This window comes from Thunnus albacares, chromosome 19 (assembly GCF_914725855.1).
Source record: "Thunnus albacares chromosome 19, fThuAlb1.1, whole genome shotgun sequence".
In the NCBI taxonomy this organism is placed as follows: Eukaryota; Metazoa; Chordata; class Actinopteri; order Scombriformes; family Scombridae; genus Thunnus; species Thunnus albacares.
In genome coordinates this window covers 12,846,007-12,863,832 of record NC_058124.1, presented here as the reverse complement: position 1 = coordinate 12,863,832, position 17,826 = coordinate 12,846,007, and the positions used below count along the sequence as shown (strand labels likewise).

At 41.0% G+C, this 17,826-nt stretch overlaps 1 protein-coding gene across 3 annotated transcripts in view; it reads right to left on the bottom strand.

Annotated features, from left to right (window-relative positions):
* The window catches only part of elmo1 (engulfment and cell motility 1 (ced-12 homolog, C. elegans)), a 108,839-nt gene that overhangs the window by 76,420 nt on the left and 14,593 nt on the right, over window positions 1-17,826 (bottom strand). Inside the window, exon 1 of one of the 3 annotated variants that reach the window (XM_044335455.1) lies at window positions 264-471. The exons of the other annotated variants lie outside the window; for them this stretch is intronic. The gene's annotated coding sequence lies outside the window, so the exon portion shown is untranslated. Of the gene's footprint in view, window positions 1-263; window positions 472-17,826 lie in introns of those variants that run through there. 3 annotated transcript variants of the gene reach the window in all.

Here is a 17,826-nt window from a genome sequence, read left to right as displayed (position 1 = left end):
TGACATTTCCATTCTTCTCTGGTTGGATGTGGAAAACCCACCGCGTCCCCATCTCGGATCAGCCAACAAGCATGTACAGTATGTACCGAGACATTTGCTACTCCAGACTGCAAACATCTCACCGCAATGTTCGTGTCCGCCTGTGACACAGAGGAGAGGAAAGGAGGCAGGAGAAGGCGCAGAGCCGCACCCTGAGGCCTACTGCATCCTGTGTAGCGTAAGACAGTAACAGTAAAAAACACCATGAAGGTGTGAGGACTTACCCGGAAAACTTGATAACCAAAATTCGCGGTTTTCTTGCAATCAATCTGCTTCTTGTGCAAACACCTGCTTCAGGTGGATAGAGAGGGCAACTCTTTTCTAAGCAGCTTAAGCCTGAGTATCTGCCTGCAAGTGAGGTGCCTTCAGCATCATAAGACAAAGACTACTACCACGGTTTGTACCGTGCTTCAACCAATGCTACAGAGCAACCGAGAGGGTGAGAGAGACAGACAGAAGGAGGAAGTAGGCGTTTGTTGAGTAAAGAGGAAACAGGTCTGTCTGCGGAAAAAAAAAAGCGGCAAAATTCAAAGATAAGATGACGGCAGGAAGTTTAAGTCTCCCTCCACTCAAAAAGTATGTTCTGTTTATTGTAACTTCACTTGGATGTTTGAGCTTCAGTCTGCAGAGTGATGTATGTGCAGAGTTTGACACTAGAAGACTGTTTCATCTGCTGAAAGTGGAAAGTTTCTCTGTTCTCATTGAAAATCCCATTTTAAGGGGTGGAACTACGAGCAGGATTTGAGACTTCACAAATAGTTTGGAAGCAAATTGTGGTCCAGTATGAAACTGATACAATTGTGACGTGGAAACCTCCAAAGCCTCCAGTGCACAAACACTGATACACTGAGAATGAACTTAACAGTGAAGTAGGAGACATTTTGCGTTCAGCAGTTCAACTTTTGAAATAAAATATATCTGCATATTCATGGGATCTGGAATTTTTAATGAGGGAGAAGGCGTATATGCCATTGTAAGGATTTTAACGTGGCAATTATACTTTCTTTGTGGAAAAACCATATCAGACACACATTACTGTTCCAAGCAGAGCATTTGTATATGTCTTAGTACATGTCTGGAGGGGATCTTTAAGATTCACATATATAGAAAGACAAAATATGCATCCATATCATGCTTGTAAATTAAAAATGGAATTAATTTAGCGGATTAGGTCAAGTATGGGTAATTGTATCCAATACATTCCTCAGTGTTCACCAAAAAAACGAATGCACAGCTGTCAAAGCAGACCGCTAACTCATCAGAGACATGCAAAAAACATAAGCCAAAGGGCGAAAGTTCGATATAGTTGCTCAAAGATGGCCAGAGAACAGTTGATTACCATCCAATGTAGTAAATGTTTTCACTTCCACCTCTAGCTGCCTCCATCACCGGAGTCAGAACAGCCTGCAGCAGGCACCGGCTGAGTGAGTCAGATGATTTTTCTCTGCTACAGCAGGACCCCGATCATGAGCTAAGAGACTAAATGCTCAAATGAAACATTTAGTGTTTTGAGCAGGGTGATGACATCCTCACTTTCAGACTGAGCGTTCAACAGGCCATATGTGCAAGTGACACGCAAAAAAACAGATGTTTACTCCACCCAGGCTGAGGTCAACTTTGGTTCGTGTGAGCCTCATAAACCCAAAACATCCAGCAACTTTTAGTTCTGACTCAAACTCCCAAAGAGCCCCAATAAGAGAAAGTGAATCCAAGAAGGAAAACATTTCAACACAGCAACCCCGATGAAAAAAACAGTAAGCTAACAGAGACAGATCATATCCTTATTGAGTTTATGTTTAGCTATGAAATTAAGAGAAAGAAGACAGGGCTGTGTGTGAGTTGTCATGTGGTTTGCAGTTTTGTTGCAGCCAAACCTAAAATACCATGGAGACCTGAGGAAGTGAAAATGTTTAGAAGACCTCTGTCACTAATGACTCCTTGCTAGACAGCCAAGAATATTTTCTGTGATCTACACGACTGCCTGTCAGGGAAACTGAGGTTTGTACTCTGCAAAGTCTGCTGAGTCAGTGAGCTCACTGGGGACCCAGTCTGCCCAACGTCATGTCAAAGCTTTAATAATCTATCCAAGCTCCCTCCTGAATGTTCTGCCTCTGTAGTCACTTTCAGCCTCGTTGACCCATTCAGGATGCTGCACCCTGTCTGTCGTCAACCTTTCAAAGATCCAAATTCCAAACCTACTGAGCACCAAACTCCGTAATTCTATGCAATGTAAGCAGAAGCGGGGTATTTAGCCGTACCTTGGTGGAAATATGACATTCTTAGCATATGAATACACAACATAGAAGTAGCACCAGTGGTTTAACAAGTTTCTATGAATGTTTTGCTTCTTTTTTTGCAGTAAAATGTTTACCGACCACAGCTGTTGCTCTACAAGACGGTGGAAACTGCCAGCTTTTAACAGCCAGCTTTCAAGCCTACGGATGATGAATAGTTGATATAACTGACATAGGTTTTGGGAACAGTATTAAGTCTCTTCTGGAGCTGCTAAAAACTGGGTTGTAATGATGATCTACCGTGTTTATCAGTTGTTCTGTTTTTATGAATAGATTTAAAGTCCTTGCGAATAAAAGGCCTCTACAGAAAAAGGAAATAGGGGAGCGGCAGACTGTAGTTTGGTCAGAGTGTAAAAGTTCAATTGAAACCACATTTAATGATCCCTCTTTGCAGTCTAAATAATGTCAACATGCTTTTTAAAAGTATTGTTAATAGTTTTGTATAAGAATGAAGAAAAAAGGTCTTAGGAAAAGTACCAGAAATGCTCCTTTTTGTCTCAGATTTGTTTGATTGACATTAGCTGGCAGGCTAACAGTGTTACACCGTATGTAACGTAAACAAAGTAAACAAACTGCTGCTACAAGTCATAGGAAGACAGTGTGTCACTACTTTGAAGAGCGACGACCAAACCAGCATCTAACCTGACCAAAGTGACATTTTCAGGTATATTTATACCCTGCTTAGTGTGCTGCAGCTGAGTGGTGCACTTTTCCCTGATGTTTGTTTGTTTGGTGGCTCATTCAGTGAGCTAAGGTGCAGGACAAGACATGTGTTCATGTTTGCAGCTTAAATAAGAAGGATACTTTAGCAGGAATGCTAATGTGTTGGAACAGGAACACTCGTGTTGTGTAGCAGGATGCTATCAGGCTCAGTGTGACGATCTGCTCTGCCTATGATCGAACACCTACGTTATTGCTTTATTCAGGATTTGATTTGTTGTATCGAAATAAGTGACGTACAGAGCCAATATGTATAATGTAAAAGACAAAAAAATGGCAATTTAATTTCAGTGTCAAGGCTTTAACAGGGCTACAACTGTCTATCTAGGCAGTTTGTTGTCCCAATCAGGAGCTATTCAGTCTTAGCATGTAGGCTGGATGTGTATAAGCAATGTTTGAGAAAGTGAGAAAATGTTAAGACATTATTACTAACAAACATCAAGGTTTATGTTTTTCAAAATCAAATATTACTGACTGTCTAGGAGGTTTGCATGGTAGTGTAGCACTGATTTGAGACAACTGTTTTAATGAAAAATTTAAATTTGTGCTGCAGTAAAACTGTAGTGTACAGAAGTGTATAATGGAAACAGTGACTCATGTTTACTATTTTTTCAGTGCTTAACTTAAAATAATAATTTACTGTAGTCAGTCATACTCAGTTACAAACCAGCAAATTTGTTTAAGATGTTGATTACTAATTGTCAGCCAGACTAATTACCTGTTCGTTGTTATTGTTTGTACCATTCACAAGAGATGATTATCAGTCAGCTGCGGCTCTGACACTGGCCCACATTACTACCGGTTGCTTGTAATGTTGGTGATTCAGAAATTTGAGCTTACAGTTGCGCTCTAAATGGCTCTAGATGAGAGTGTCAGCTGAAAACCCAAAATGTAAAATGGAAATGCAGATGTTGAATAATATCAGACAGGTGTTGACGTCACTCAGTTGATTAGTGTTTCATAACCCTTTTTCTTATTCACAGATTTTCTCCCACATTTTTCAAACATAAAATGAATTCACACATTCCCACAGTCTGCTTGCAGAGGAGGTTGTCAGGCAAAGATAATACCACAACACTTCAGGGGATCATCTATTATTCAATACCACATCCAAATGTATTCCACTTGAAGCGAAGTAACATACTTTACTTGTAATCATCAAACTCCAGTGGTTATGATCCATGCAGAAACCTTTCAATATACAGTGGTTGGTGCTACCAGCTGTGTGGTTGCTGGAGAAAACAGAAGGCTGGGCCACATTTTATCTTCTTATTACATCTCAAACTTCAAATCACCTGACATGAAGGTGTACGATCACACAATGTCCTGCTTCCCAAAACAACTGGAGCTCTAAAACCAGAACGATAACTTTCTCCATTGGCCTTGTGCACAATAAACTGCCTGTGGCTGGCTGCAATGCTAACATATGCTAATTGCATTACTAACAAATGAATAAACAGAAGTTATTAGCCTGCAGAAATACAGTGCCTATATTCCCACACAGAACAGGATACTGCGAGAGTGGCAGAATTCCTGCTGAGTCTGAGCAGGAAGTCTGAACTGGATTAGTTTTACTTGAGAAAGAGCTGTAATGTAATTATCACGGGTCATATGTAATAACAGCAAACCATTCCCATTGTACAAAGGATCCCCATCAAATTACAGCTTGCAGTCCAGACCATCATCATCAACACTCTTCCTTGTATGCACATGCAGGTCTGCAAACCATCAAAACAAACAGTAGTGAACGATTTTATTACAGAAATGCCAAATTCAAAACAGCGTAATGAGAACATGACCTTAAGAGTTTTCCAGAAATGGTGCATATGTATGTTGCAGAATTTCCCCCCTTTATTCCTAGACCGGAGTTAAAAACAGACTTCCCCCCCCGTAAAATATAGTCCAAGTCACCCATTTCATACAAAGTAAACAGTCTCAGCCTGCAGTGAAGACCTCAGAGGCAAAGTTAATAAGTACACAACTTGCTAGCTACTTAATTGGACCAAACACTCCTGGGTCTATCTTATTGCACGAAATGTCAAGTAGCGTTACACTGTAAGTTGGGTCACACCGCCCACAGGTTGTTCAAGTATCCTCATATTATCCTCTGTGACAGTTTATAATAATAATGATAACAATAATAATAATAATAATTGGAACATCTTCACAGAGGTTTATGTGCCACTGACACCCTCCTAGCCTAACAGTGGTTTCACACTACACAGGTTCAGTGGGAAATGGACTAAACCTGTGTGACTGGATTGGTGGATAAAAACAGCCTCAAACAGCCAGCTCATACTGGTTGATTATGCTGGTATTAAGTTCACAGTTTAGTATGTCTGGAAATTTTATGCTGGTGTTCTGTTCCACCTGTTGATCTACCACAATCGACAGTCCTAATTACCCACATCCCTTACACTATCTGTGCACAGCTGGTGCTTTGCTGACTGTAGCTGTGCACATCAAAAACATTCTCAGACCATCAATCATCAAGACATTTTCCCTTTTACCCCTGTCTATGATGCAAGAGGAAAAATAGAAAATAATCTTTCTGAATTATAGAAATGCACCACAGTACAAGAACCAATCACATCAGAATCAAAATCTTGCCCTCATGTCTATTATAAAGGCAACCGCCAGCAGCTGGTTACTGTAGCTTAATATAAAAACTGGAAACAGTAGGAAACAGTGAGCCTAGTTCTGCCGGAGGTAACAAAATCCGCCAACCAGCACTTCTAAAGCTCACAGATTAACATGTTATATCTCATTTGCTTAACCCATGCAAGTGTACTGAACTATTTTTTGGCCCCGAGCAGTAACTTATTGGAGTCTTTGCTGGTTGTCTTGCAACCTCACAGCGATGACAAGAAGCCAGGAAGTGTCTGCACTCAGCCAAGAAACATAATAGTACATAACACTGCCATTTTTACACTTCAGTTTTGCACGTATTAAACATCTTCTCATATAACTCTCTGCAAGAAAGCAAATAAACGTCTTTCCTAAAATGCTCCTTGTTCCTTATTCCATGTCATCTTTGGATCAAAGATGAAAAATGGTGATGTCAGTGTTTCAGAAATGCACTCATGCATCGCCTGTCTAGTAACAGTATACAGTAACAATAATAATGTATGCACAGAGCGAGCAAACTGTTGGTCCTGCTACTTTCTCTGCAACATTCTCATTAATGTTTTAGCTGCCAACTCGCTAATTAATAAAATAAACACCCATCTGCATCTTTACTTTTCCACAAATATTGATTATATTTAGGAGTAAATTAAATTAATTTGATGATAATTACACAAACCAAGCCAACATAAACAAATAGACAACAAGCAAACCCGATGACTGGCCTGAAAACACATGCGATGTGACACCATGGAGTGGTTATGCTTCATATGAAATTAAACAAATAATAAAGATGAATTATTTGGAGTTAGACAGCCAAGTGCCATTATCTCATTATCATCATGATGATGATTGATGATGACTGAATTAATATGGATTTTTTTTTTTGTTGAAGTTATTAGGTTTTACAGGCATCTGAGTTACAAAATGCTAAAAACTGAGGAGAAGTGTACATGGTGACACAAATGAAGTTCACCACTTTCCACTGATAAATCTCAATTTCAGATATTTTGGGACATTTCAGAGCTCATGAAACATTACCTGTACCATTAAAAACCGGCGTGTATATTTCAATCCTCTGCACTTTCAGCTTGTGCATTCAAGAGCGTTACGTAAGGTGACTATTACACATGTTGTTTTTTCCTCCATTGCCTCACTAACTGAATCACAATAGGCTATGTGCTCTGTTCAAACACAATCTCTTTACTCTTTAGATTCAAAAATAACATGCCATCCTCCCCCATTACATAACTCAATATCAGTCAGCATCAAGGTCGGCGGTGAGAGCTTAAAAACAGAAAAGAGGAGCACAATTAGGTGTTTACCCTGGAAGCCTTTCTACTGCCGGTTAGGGAAAAGTGTGTGTGCGTGTGTGTGTGTGTGTGTGTGTGTGCATGCGCATGCGTGCGTGTTAGACTGAGAGAGCCCACAGGCTTAGTGAGTCACAGTGACAGTGTGACCTTCTGCTCTCAGGCTTCTCAGCCCGGTTGGAAGCAGCCTATCCAGGTCAAACACCCACTCTACACAGTGTATTTCTTGCCAACTAACAGATATAGGAGGATTGTGTTATGGAAATAACACTGAATAAAATATTCAATGTGTGTCTGTCGAAAAGTCGATCCAGACTTTGGAATCTGTGCAACAGCAGGAAACATTAAGCTCACAGGGACTGTTGGATTCTGGCTGTGATGACAGCATTTAATGTACCATATTGTGTACATGCTGACAGGCAATCAGCTAATAGACATTAGTATCTATTTTTGTGGTGAGAGCGCTGAGATCCTGAAGGAGTACTGATTTACTCTTGGATTTTTTGCATCACTAATGTGGTTAGAGTTACCATGAAAGACACCGCATCATCAGGATCTCCTCCAAAAAATTCTGTGCTCGTCCATTCTGATCTTCACCAGAAAGCTTTTACGAACCTCATATTAAATTCTAAGGCTGATAACAGCGGTTTCTAAACCCTAAATGACCTCAGCTTTACCAAGAGTAAAGGGGTGGGTTGAGGAGATAGAAATGTCAGCTATGCTATGTGTGTCCCCAGGAGATTCCACAGCGGCTGGTCTGGCTGCAGGCCCATGGGGTCTTTGGAGTAATCAACTTACATAGCTGGACTGTAAGGACAAAACTGGAAAGCAGAGCCTGGATATTTAAAGGAACAGGCTGGAATCAGTAATGTGACTGCTTTTTAGTGCTCAAAACAGCAGCAGTGTATAGATTTAATCAAATACAAGCTAAGGAAGGGATTCAACCAAATGTTTATTGTGGTCAACATTTACTCCAGAACTGACACTGGTGCTACTCAAATGTTATCTTATAAATACATTTCCTATAATTAACTGTCACTTACTGTCACAGAAAAATGCATGCTAGGGTTTCAACTAATAAAGAGAGAAGAGGAAACTATTTCCAAATTGCAAGAGGTTAGTAATCTAAAATGTTTTACAGTATGTTCTCTAAACTGAGCAAATCCCAAACATTAAATGATCCAGACTAACTTTTCACAATGGTGGAGTGTTTGTAGAAAAGTATTTAGGCACATGCCAGCAAAAGGGTATTAAAGAAATACTTCAACATTTTGGGAAAATACACTTAGAGTATTTGCTTTCTTGCCCAGAGTCAGATGAGAAGATTGATATGACTCATGTCTGCGGGGTATATAGGAAACTGGAGCCTGGAGACGGTTAGCTTAGCTTAGCACAAAGACTGGAAACAGAGGGAAACAGCTAGCCGGGCTCTGTTCCAAGGTCAAAAAAAAATCCACCTAACAGCACCTCCAAAGCTCACTGATTAACAAGTTATATCTTGTTTGTTTAATCCGTACAAAAACTAAAGTGCAAAAAAAACGACAAGTTGCCAGGCAACCAGCCTAGTTTCTAAGAAGTCATAGCTCCCAGCCAAGAAGCAAACTGCCACATAACCTTCCCGTAAAACCACAACTTGTTGTTTTTACACTTTGTTTTTCGTACAGATTAAACAAATGGGATATAATGTATTAATTGTGAGTATTAGGAGTGCTTTCCCAAAATGTTGAACTATTCCTTTAAATCCGCTCTTGTCATTTAACATCATTCATTCTAATAAGTCAATAATTCAAACCCTTGTAAATCACCAAATTCAGTTGCAGTTTGTGGCAAATAAAGTAATATACCAGAAAATGTTAACTGATTATTTCCCAAATCTTTGATAAACCTGAACTCTAGTAATTTGGTATCTCTTTATAATGCCATGTGGGAGATACACAAGGATTGAAGACCGTTAAGAAAGAAAGAAAGACAGAAAGAAATACACATTTTACCACTGCAAGATCTTCTTTGTTATCAAAGGCAAAGCTATAGTCCCTTTCTTCAATGTCATGAAATATCAAACCAGTGCTAAAAACTGGAGCAAGCTCAAGGGAGTCAAAATAAATGCCACAAAAGTCTGCCTTGTTTCCAAAGACACAACAATTTGTGATGTAGAAAAACATCAAAGTGCAATTCATCAAAAGCACTGGAGAGAGAGAGAGAGGGGGGGGGGGGGGGATGGTTGACCAGACCTTCCCCCTGACTGATCACTGCAGACAACAATGATTGGAGCCTCTGGGGCCACGCTTCAAGGAACAAGCCATCCTGAAAAAGTTCACTGGACCCCTATCTGTGAGTGTGTATGTGTATGTATAGAGGGGATGGGTAGGGACCACACAAAAACCCTGCCAAGCCACGTGACCGAGGCGGGGATGAATGGTGCTATTTGGTTGGTCAGAGAAGGAAGTCATGGAAACAGGTCTATAGCCCCATTGTATAACTTTGAAGCCTGTATGTGTGTGTGTGTGTGTTTGTGTGTGTTGGAGGAGGCGGGAGGCGTCGTAGCATCAGGAGGGACCGGCATAGCATTATTCATTCACAAGCAGAATAACGCCTCCACCATAAAGTGACCTTGACTACTCTAGCAGAGCAGCGAGCGCATCAGAGCATCTCTCTCACACCCCCACTCAGTCCAAGTGGGTGCATTTCAGAGAGGTCAAACAACCACGTAAACATAAACTGCATTTTGTCAATAAAAACACTGACACAGTTCGGGTTATGAAGCTGAGCCTTCATTGTAAAAAACAAAAAAAACCCTACAAAAAAACCAAAACAAAACAAAAAAAAAACATTAAGTTATGAATAGCTCCAGTTTTCACATCGTGTAACAAATCAAACCATGTTACTGCAGGGAAAATCAATTACTCTTCTCCAACACAGCGTCATGATAGGCATGTTTCATCCACCATATGCCTACTAGACTCTACTATGGAAATAGAAGAAATAATCCTTACAAAAGCAGCAGTTGGAAAATCAAATTGCTTGTTAAAAGGAAAGCAAACTTTCTTCTCACTCCTTAAAAAACAATCTTGCAAAAAAAGGTTGATATTCTTTTAAAAACATCTGCAATCATTCGCTATGCTTTCACCCCTACTGTTCAATTCAGCAGGGTCAAGTGTCTTTTGATTCAGCCGGGACTTAAGAAACAAACAAAAAAAAATTGAAATCCCACTTCCTTAAGAGTGCTAAAATTACCCGCCAGACAGCAGGGAAAAAAATAGTACCAGACAAAAAGGTTATTATGGAAAAGATGCTCATTCAGCCACAAGTGTATACGCAAGCAAAAGATAACAGACATAAAACTGCCTTTTATATTATCCTCTGTGGGGCTTCTCATTCATAAAACCCAGACAGCAGTTATTCCATCCCGGCTAGCCGTATATGGCTCTTGAGGGATCTTCCATCCCTTAACTGGATTATCGCTGTTCATGAGCAAGATAATGATGGTACGATTTCTGTGTGCTAATTGAAAACCGAAAGGCAGGTGCTATGAGAAGTTACTTACACACACCCACGGACCCGAAATAAGAGCAGCGCACTCTGTCGAACCAGGCATGAGTTGTGTGTAACTCCCAGAATAGATCAATGGGGATTATGCAAGAACAACACTGTAGCTAAAGGTTTAGTTTCACTCATTTTAGAGAGAAAAGAACTTTTCTGCCCGATAGCATGGGCAGTCTTTTATAATAACTGTAACTGTTAGGCTTCGTATTGTATGTCATGGTGCACATTTTGTTAAACAAGCTTCTTTTCAAAATGAATGAACACAGTTTTGGGAAATGCTGGCACAATGTCTATATCATATGTCAATTACATCTTTTTATATACTATATATTGTTTATTTCTAATTTTGGATTTCTAGTGTTTTAAATTGAGAGTGCCTTGGTAGGGATTCCTGGTTGTTCCCGTGCAGATCACAATAACAACTTGAACTGAAATATTACCTCTGATTTCCCGGTGAATCTGTTAAATCTGTTATCCATTGTGACCTGTAATAATTTGCCACATTTGACGGTTTTTGATGCTTGGTGATATAGTAGCAGTTCAGCCGGAGATCCAAATTACTTTCTATATTCAGACCTATTTATACCACAATTATAAGACAAAAAGAAAATGTGTGCTTTCACTCTATGGGTGCTTGTAAATCTCTTTTGTTATTGTTCTGAGTCCCTACCAAAATAGAAAGGAAAATGGAAAAAAACAGGGGAAAAAAACTAATACAAGAAAGCTGTGAAATAGTGCGATACAGCAAATTAAACATCCAATCTAGTTTTATTTTTGTCAAAGAAGGAAGAAGTGAGTAGATTTTATTTCTATAGCGCCTTTCAAAACCAGAGCTACAAGGTGCTTCACAAGTGCACAGAAAATACAAAAACATAAAATACAACAAGAATTTCAGGTAGTGGCCACACATAGAGAAATAAAACTAAGTATAAAAATATAAACTATTGCTGTAAGATAACGTTTGGTTTGATTTGGTGCAAAGCTCTTGAAGCTGAGAGCTGGTTTCTGAAGACTTTGCAATAATCAGTTTCTATATGCTAAGACTGATGTTGTGAAAAGGGTTAATATTTCAATTTAGCAAATCCACACCTTTCTAAAAATACAAATAAAGACGCTAAAATATGTATAATCACTGCTTTGTTTATATATAAGTGATGGAAAAAAGTTTTATTCACTGAGCACTTTCTTGTTAAAGTGTACTGCTGGAAGCATAACAGTTATAACTAGTCTTTGTGAGGTTTTAAACTAAAAGGTTACTGGTACGCTGATGACTAGAAAGCTTTTTCAGACCTGCTTTGTTATATTATTAGAGCTTAACTCCCTGTGCTCGCAGCGCTGGCAGGGCTGGCATGTGCTCCATCGAGTTAAATGGGATGTGAAGGATTGGGCATCCCGGGTCAGGGAATTTCCATTGCAAATGATTGCTGAGCCACCGAGGCCAGGCTTTCATTTTGTTCAGCGTTTAGACAAACATACACAATCAGGATTGCTTTCAGGCGGTATCGTATCGGGGAGACCCCTACAGCCATACACACAGGAAGACGGTGCACATTCTACACAGTGTTTGCATTGCAGCGCTGATTTTCCCATGAAAGTCAGACACACGGAAAGCTTCTCAATGTCAGAGCTGAGATTACAGTTTTTGTCTCATGATTGATATGAACTTTATTGAGTATGGTGATTTTAGGCTCCTATTATCTATGTTTGTGGTCACAAGGTCATATCAGTCTGTGATGATACCCTGCACTGCTGCAAATACAGTTTTTAATGTCATTATCATCTTTGAAATTCAAAGTTTCAGATCAATTTTTTGGTACAAGGCACAATGTTTTTGTCAGAAGTACGGCTGGATAAATTTGTTTTCTCTTTCTCACAGTGACCAGCAATTTTTTCCCTTGATTCAGATTCATTTAAGTTTCTGTTTTGTCCTTTCAAAAACATTTCTGAGCTGTGTTTCTCTTCCATCTTTCTCTCACTCACACACATTACTTTTGTGTTTGTTTCTGCCCGCTCAGTCAAAGCTCGTCAACTTGGCATAACTGGGTGTTGTTGTTCTGCTCATGCAACTTATGGAGCAATTAGGAGCGCTCCCTGCACATACTGCAGAACTGTTACTGTACTGTGTGAAAGTATGAACAGAAGTAGGAATAAAACATGTGGCCCCAGTGTGTTACAAGTGAATCTTAAATATTAGGCCAAAACTAATATCGGTGTCTGGGCCAACACCAAGCTAAACTCTAAGCACTCAGTATTGCTGAAGTGAGCTGATGCTGAGAGATTTGATATTCAGACAGACTGCACAGGAGTCAGACTGATTGCTTTTCAAACATTTAAAAGAAGAAAAAAATATTGTAATTATTTTACCATAAAAATCAAAAAATGTGGAGGCATTTTTAATTTGATGGAAACCATGGAGTATTGTTTAAATCCGAAACAAATCCAAAAATATATTTTTAAAAAGGTTGTGTAACTTCCTTGTAGTTGAAAGAAAATTTTGGTAAGAATGTATCCTACATCAAATACAACCTATGATTGCTATTTGCCCTCCTGCGATTGAATGCAATTTGCTTCGTAGCCCTGCAGGTCTTTTTATTCTACCATCTCTCTCTTGTGGATCCACACAACAATTTACAGTATGTGACATTTCTGAGTAACTGATTATTTGGTCTGCCAAGAACTGCCGCTGCACTGTTGTACACGTCATATACATCTCTTAATGGAAACATGCTCTCCACTTAGCTAAATTCAATAGCTCAGGGGATTACCATCTCCACTGAAGCATGTAATAACCAAAAGGTCATATCATCATCATAACTCAACAAACCATAATCCGCTGCCGCCTCTTTAATGGCTTTTAAAGTGTGTCAAGGCCCCAATCTCTGCCACCAGTCACGTTTTTTTTAATGAACATGCCCTCCTCTAAAGTGCCAGTCTGCCAGTCACTCTGCCTGGCTTTGTATGCCGTGTCACTCTATCCCCCTGTTGGGTTGCGCTAGCCTAGATCGAGATGTGCGAAGAGCCCCGAGAACATTTGGGATTGATTTGTGGCTATTTTTACTTGTCCTACTTGAACTAAATGGTTCAGATACTCAGAGGAAGAAGTCAGCAACTGAAAAGGCTTATTGAACTAAAAAAGAAAAAAAATCATTGGAAAGCTAAATGGTTGTGGGAGAGTGGATGCTTTAATGTAGAGCTTTCAGAGAAAAAAAAAAAAAAAAGAGCGCATTTTAATAGTGGAGAGGAATAAGCTATATATGTAGTATGTTCTCTGTTGGTCTATTATTTAGAGGCTACTGGCATTGTGAGGAGTAAAAATTAACGTGCTGGGGAAAGATAAATGCCCATGTGAACACACACACCAAACAAGTTTAATAAAAGGAAAGGTGGAATAAGCTGTCTCAAGCGGCCCTGCACTTTGATAAACTCAATGCACACAGGAGCAGCGTTTCCTCCGCAGGTTTACTGCACACAAAGCGCTGCTCTTCACCAGAGCAAAGATTACTCCTCTTATTAAATCATAACTCAGGAGAGAACACAAGCCCTCAACAACACACATTACCAAAGCATATAGCGAACGGGCCACAGTTCGATGTTGCTGGCGCTACAATTATGTTAGCACTGATGACTATCATCATCACAAGCGTAATAAGCGCTCTACGGGAGCACTGACATTATGGGAGATAGGCTCTCTTGCGGAAATCTCCTGCTGCCATTGCCAGCACTCTGTGGTATGGAGTCACGCAAACACACACACACACACACACACACACACACACACACACACACACACACTGAGGAGAAAGCTAGTGTAAAGCTAGACTGTGTATCTGGTGTAGGTGCTGTGAAAGGATTCAGTCACTTCACAGATCAGCCATCTACTAGCTGTGACTGGCACAAGTGAGTGGGAACAAAGGAGTCACTGTGGCTGTCACACACACTCCTCGTTACACTCACCCTTCGCTCTGCCAGCTGTCCCCCCCCCCCCCCCCAAGCAACCCTTAATTCCACACACGCAAACACACCCACCAGCACACATGTCTTGGGTGGCTTCAGAACCTGACCTCACCAGAACACTCCCTGCTGGGTGCTCTTTGCCTATCCACCATACTGACTGACTGACTGCACTGTTGGAGGCACAATGTTATTCATCACCACCACCAACGGCTCATCAGTCCCACACTGCTGCACACAGCCACAACACATGAGCTCATGCTCCCTGTGAATTATATGCTGGAGATGATTTTCAAAATATTTGCCATGCACGTCTGTCTTTCTTTCCTTCTTCTGTGTCACACAGATGCTTGTTATTGGTTGGTTGCTCATTCTTTGCCCAAAGTCCGCTTCGTGTATGCCACACCCTTTCCCCACAACGCCCTCTCGTCCCCTGACAGATGCCCCAAGCCCAGTCTTTGGGCTCACCCATTAATTTGCTAACCCCTAAGTTCTGCTCTCATGCTCCCACTCTCTGCTGCTGTCCTATTATTTATTTATCCCCCACGTCTTTTTTTTTTTTTTTAAACCATATGCTACACCCATGCCCTCCCCTCTCCAGTCCTGCCTGCCTGCCTGGTCAGTCACGAGCCGGCAACCATGCCAGCTCAGCCTCCACCCTAGCAGTGTGGTGGCTGGCCACTGCCAAAACACTTTCATCTGTGCTCCAGTCCTGCAAAGCCATTCATTGGGGCTTTTTTTCTTCGTGGCCGCCTTATTATTGTCATCTTATAGTAAAACTGTGGGTGGGGGCTTCACTTGTGGTGCAGCAGCAGCAGCAGCAGCAAAGTTGAAATGAGGCTGAAGTCAGGCTATTTATGGACTGGGGCATAGGATTCAAAGAAGTTCATTTTTGCCTTTTATGGGTTAATTGCATGTAACCCACATTTATGTGAAACAGAGAACGACAGAGAAAGAAGGGGGGAAAAGTGAAGGAAAGAAAAACACAAGTGGAGGGCATTCCTCAGGCCAGGCTTTCATTGCTGTGGGTACGATGTCATTGGAATGATGTAATCGGTGCATAACAACCCCCCATACATCTTTTCACTGGGTACATGGAAACAGACATCAGACAATTCACTTGTCAGTCTGCCCTGTAATTGATAGTGAAAACCATTAACCGCATAACATTGGGTTGCAGGGTTGCGACTACACTCCTTGACCTTGCTGTTCAGTTTTTCTGTCAACAGGAAATGGATGATCTCACGTGCAGGCATTGGCAGGAAGTGGTTCACCTTCTACCTCCAGTGAAGAGGTGTGTCCCTTTTTTACTGACATCTACTTTTAGTGTTAAGTTACTTTCAGTCACATCTGAAACCTGTCCTACTTCATGTAACAAATTTTCACCATGTTTAGAGACTCATGCATCCGGCAGCTCTCTTCTTATTGTACAAGTGCCCTTGGTATTTCCTGTGCCTTTCTTCCACAGCACTGTCTGGTTTGGAAAATGCAGTCAGAGCAGTCGGACATGCACACATATACACCCACAAAAAAATGCGAACACAGAGTGTTAAGCTTCCCCTCTAGACAACAAAAGAACAGACACAGCAACAAGCCCCGAAGGCAACATTAAACCCGGCTAGTCTGCAACTACAATACCCCTCTTCTCTCAATAGAGAGCCATGCTGAGCCCAACTGAGCTGAGCTGTACCACGTTATTCTACAGTCACAGTCAGTTCTTCACGTTGCTGGGAATAAGATAAGGGCTAGGCACACTGAGGATGGGTAACATCTACAGGAAATGGAAAAAACATTGATGTGTGGCCAGCGTGGACCAGCCGGGGTGGCGCTGGGTAAGGCAGGTGGTTTACAGATTGCTGGGGGCGAGGAGGAGGAGGGGGGTTGTCTGCTCAAGTCACAGTCAGAATCCAAAACTCAACACAGTCTGAGAAACAACAAAACACTCCTTGGCGTGTGTTCACAGATGGAAGGAGAAACCTGTGTCTATAGACACGACAAGATAGTTGGCAGGAATGACAAGAAGCAAAAACACTGATACTATCAGCACAGGAAGAAGAAAACCGAAAGAGCGTCTCTTATGGGTGTTTTCACACCAGTAGCTCATCACTTTTTACTGTGTTGTATTAATGAGGTGAAGTCAGCCAGTTGCCTCATACTGTATGTTGCTGCAACACCTAATTCATAAGGCAGAAGACTGATAAATAAAAAGGTATTTTTCATGACTTCAAACATCTTGGATAGATAACAGGCATAAGGGTTTGACTGAGGGTGAGGCAAGTTGAAACAAATATGAGCTCTTTGGTTAAGCTTCTCAAAGAGCTTCACCCGTTGTTCTGTGAGAGCATCAACGTCCCCTCTGGGCAAGGCTCTGGTAGGCCCAACAAGAAGTCACAGATTAGCTGTTGCTAAGAGGTGATGAAAGGCAGCGTCAGGGTGTGAGGGTGATTATGGCTTATTTTTACTGGCTGGTCAGAGCCAACACAAACTCACTTCAGGCTGCTACTGAGCTTAGAAGCAGCAGCAGGAGAGACGACCGCTAGAGCCTCGTGCAAGTCGATCTATTCCAGATGGTATGATGAACACTGCTGCTGTTGCTGGTCAGTGTGTAGGCAGCAAGGGTCAGAAACTGGGCAGTATGTATATGAAGCATTGTTTGGATAAAAAAAGCTCTGGAAGGAGGGGGAGCAAAAGTAAGAGAGAGGGAGATATCAAAGTGTCTTGTTGCCTGAACGTCCTTCTGCATTTTGATTTATTCTGACACTCAGAGGCAGCTCCGACATAAAGCAACACACCTTCAATCCAAGGCTTGCAGCTCCCCAGCTAGAGATTGAGTGAGCTGGTGACCTTGGCATCTTATGAGAGGCCCTCAACTCCTCCTCAATCCCTTCTCTCTGAAGGTAGCCTTGACTAGTCTAACGGAAAACACTGCTGCAGCACGTTGACATCGCAGGAGGCCCGCATCGTGACAGAATGGGTTCAAATCCTTAATCTCAGCCCATACATTAATTATGCAATACATTTAGCTATGTGTTATTGCACCTCTCTCCTCAGTCTACCCTCAAGTCCTCCAACAGAAATAACTTGAAATGAACAACCCATAAGCAAACACGTGTGGAAAGCACCAAAGGGAACTACTATTTAAAAAAGGTACACATTTTTGTAGCTGTGAGTTACAAATAATCAAAGCAGGTGCGGCACCAACAAAAAATATACATACTGTATTCTTACTTCCCCTCCAGTAACAGAAAAGAAAGAAAATGTCTTTACAGAGTCATTTTCTAAAAATACGTAAATCAAATCAAATTAGAGATTATAATCATTGCTCAAATTGACTTTGATTGTGA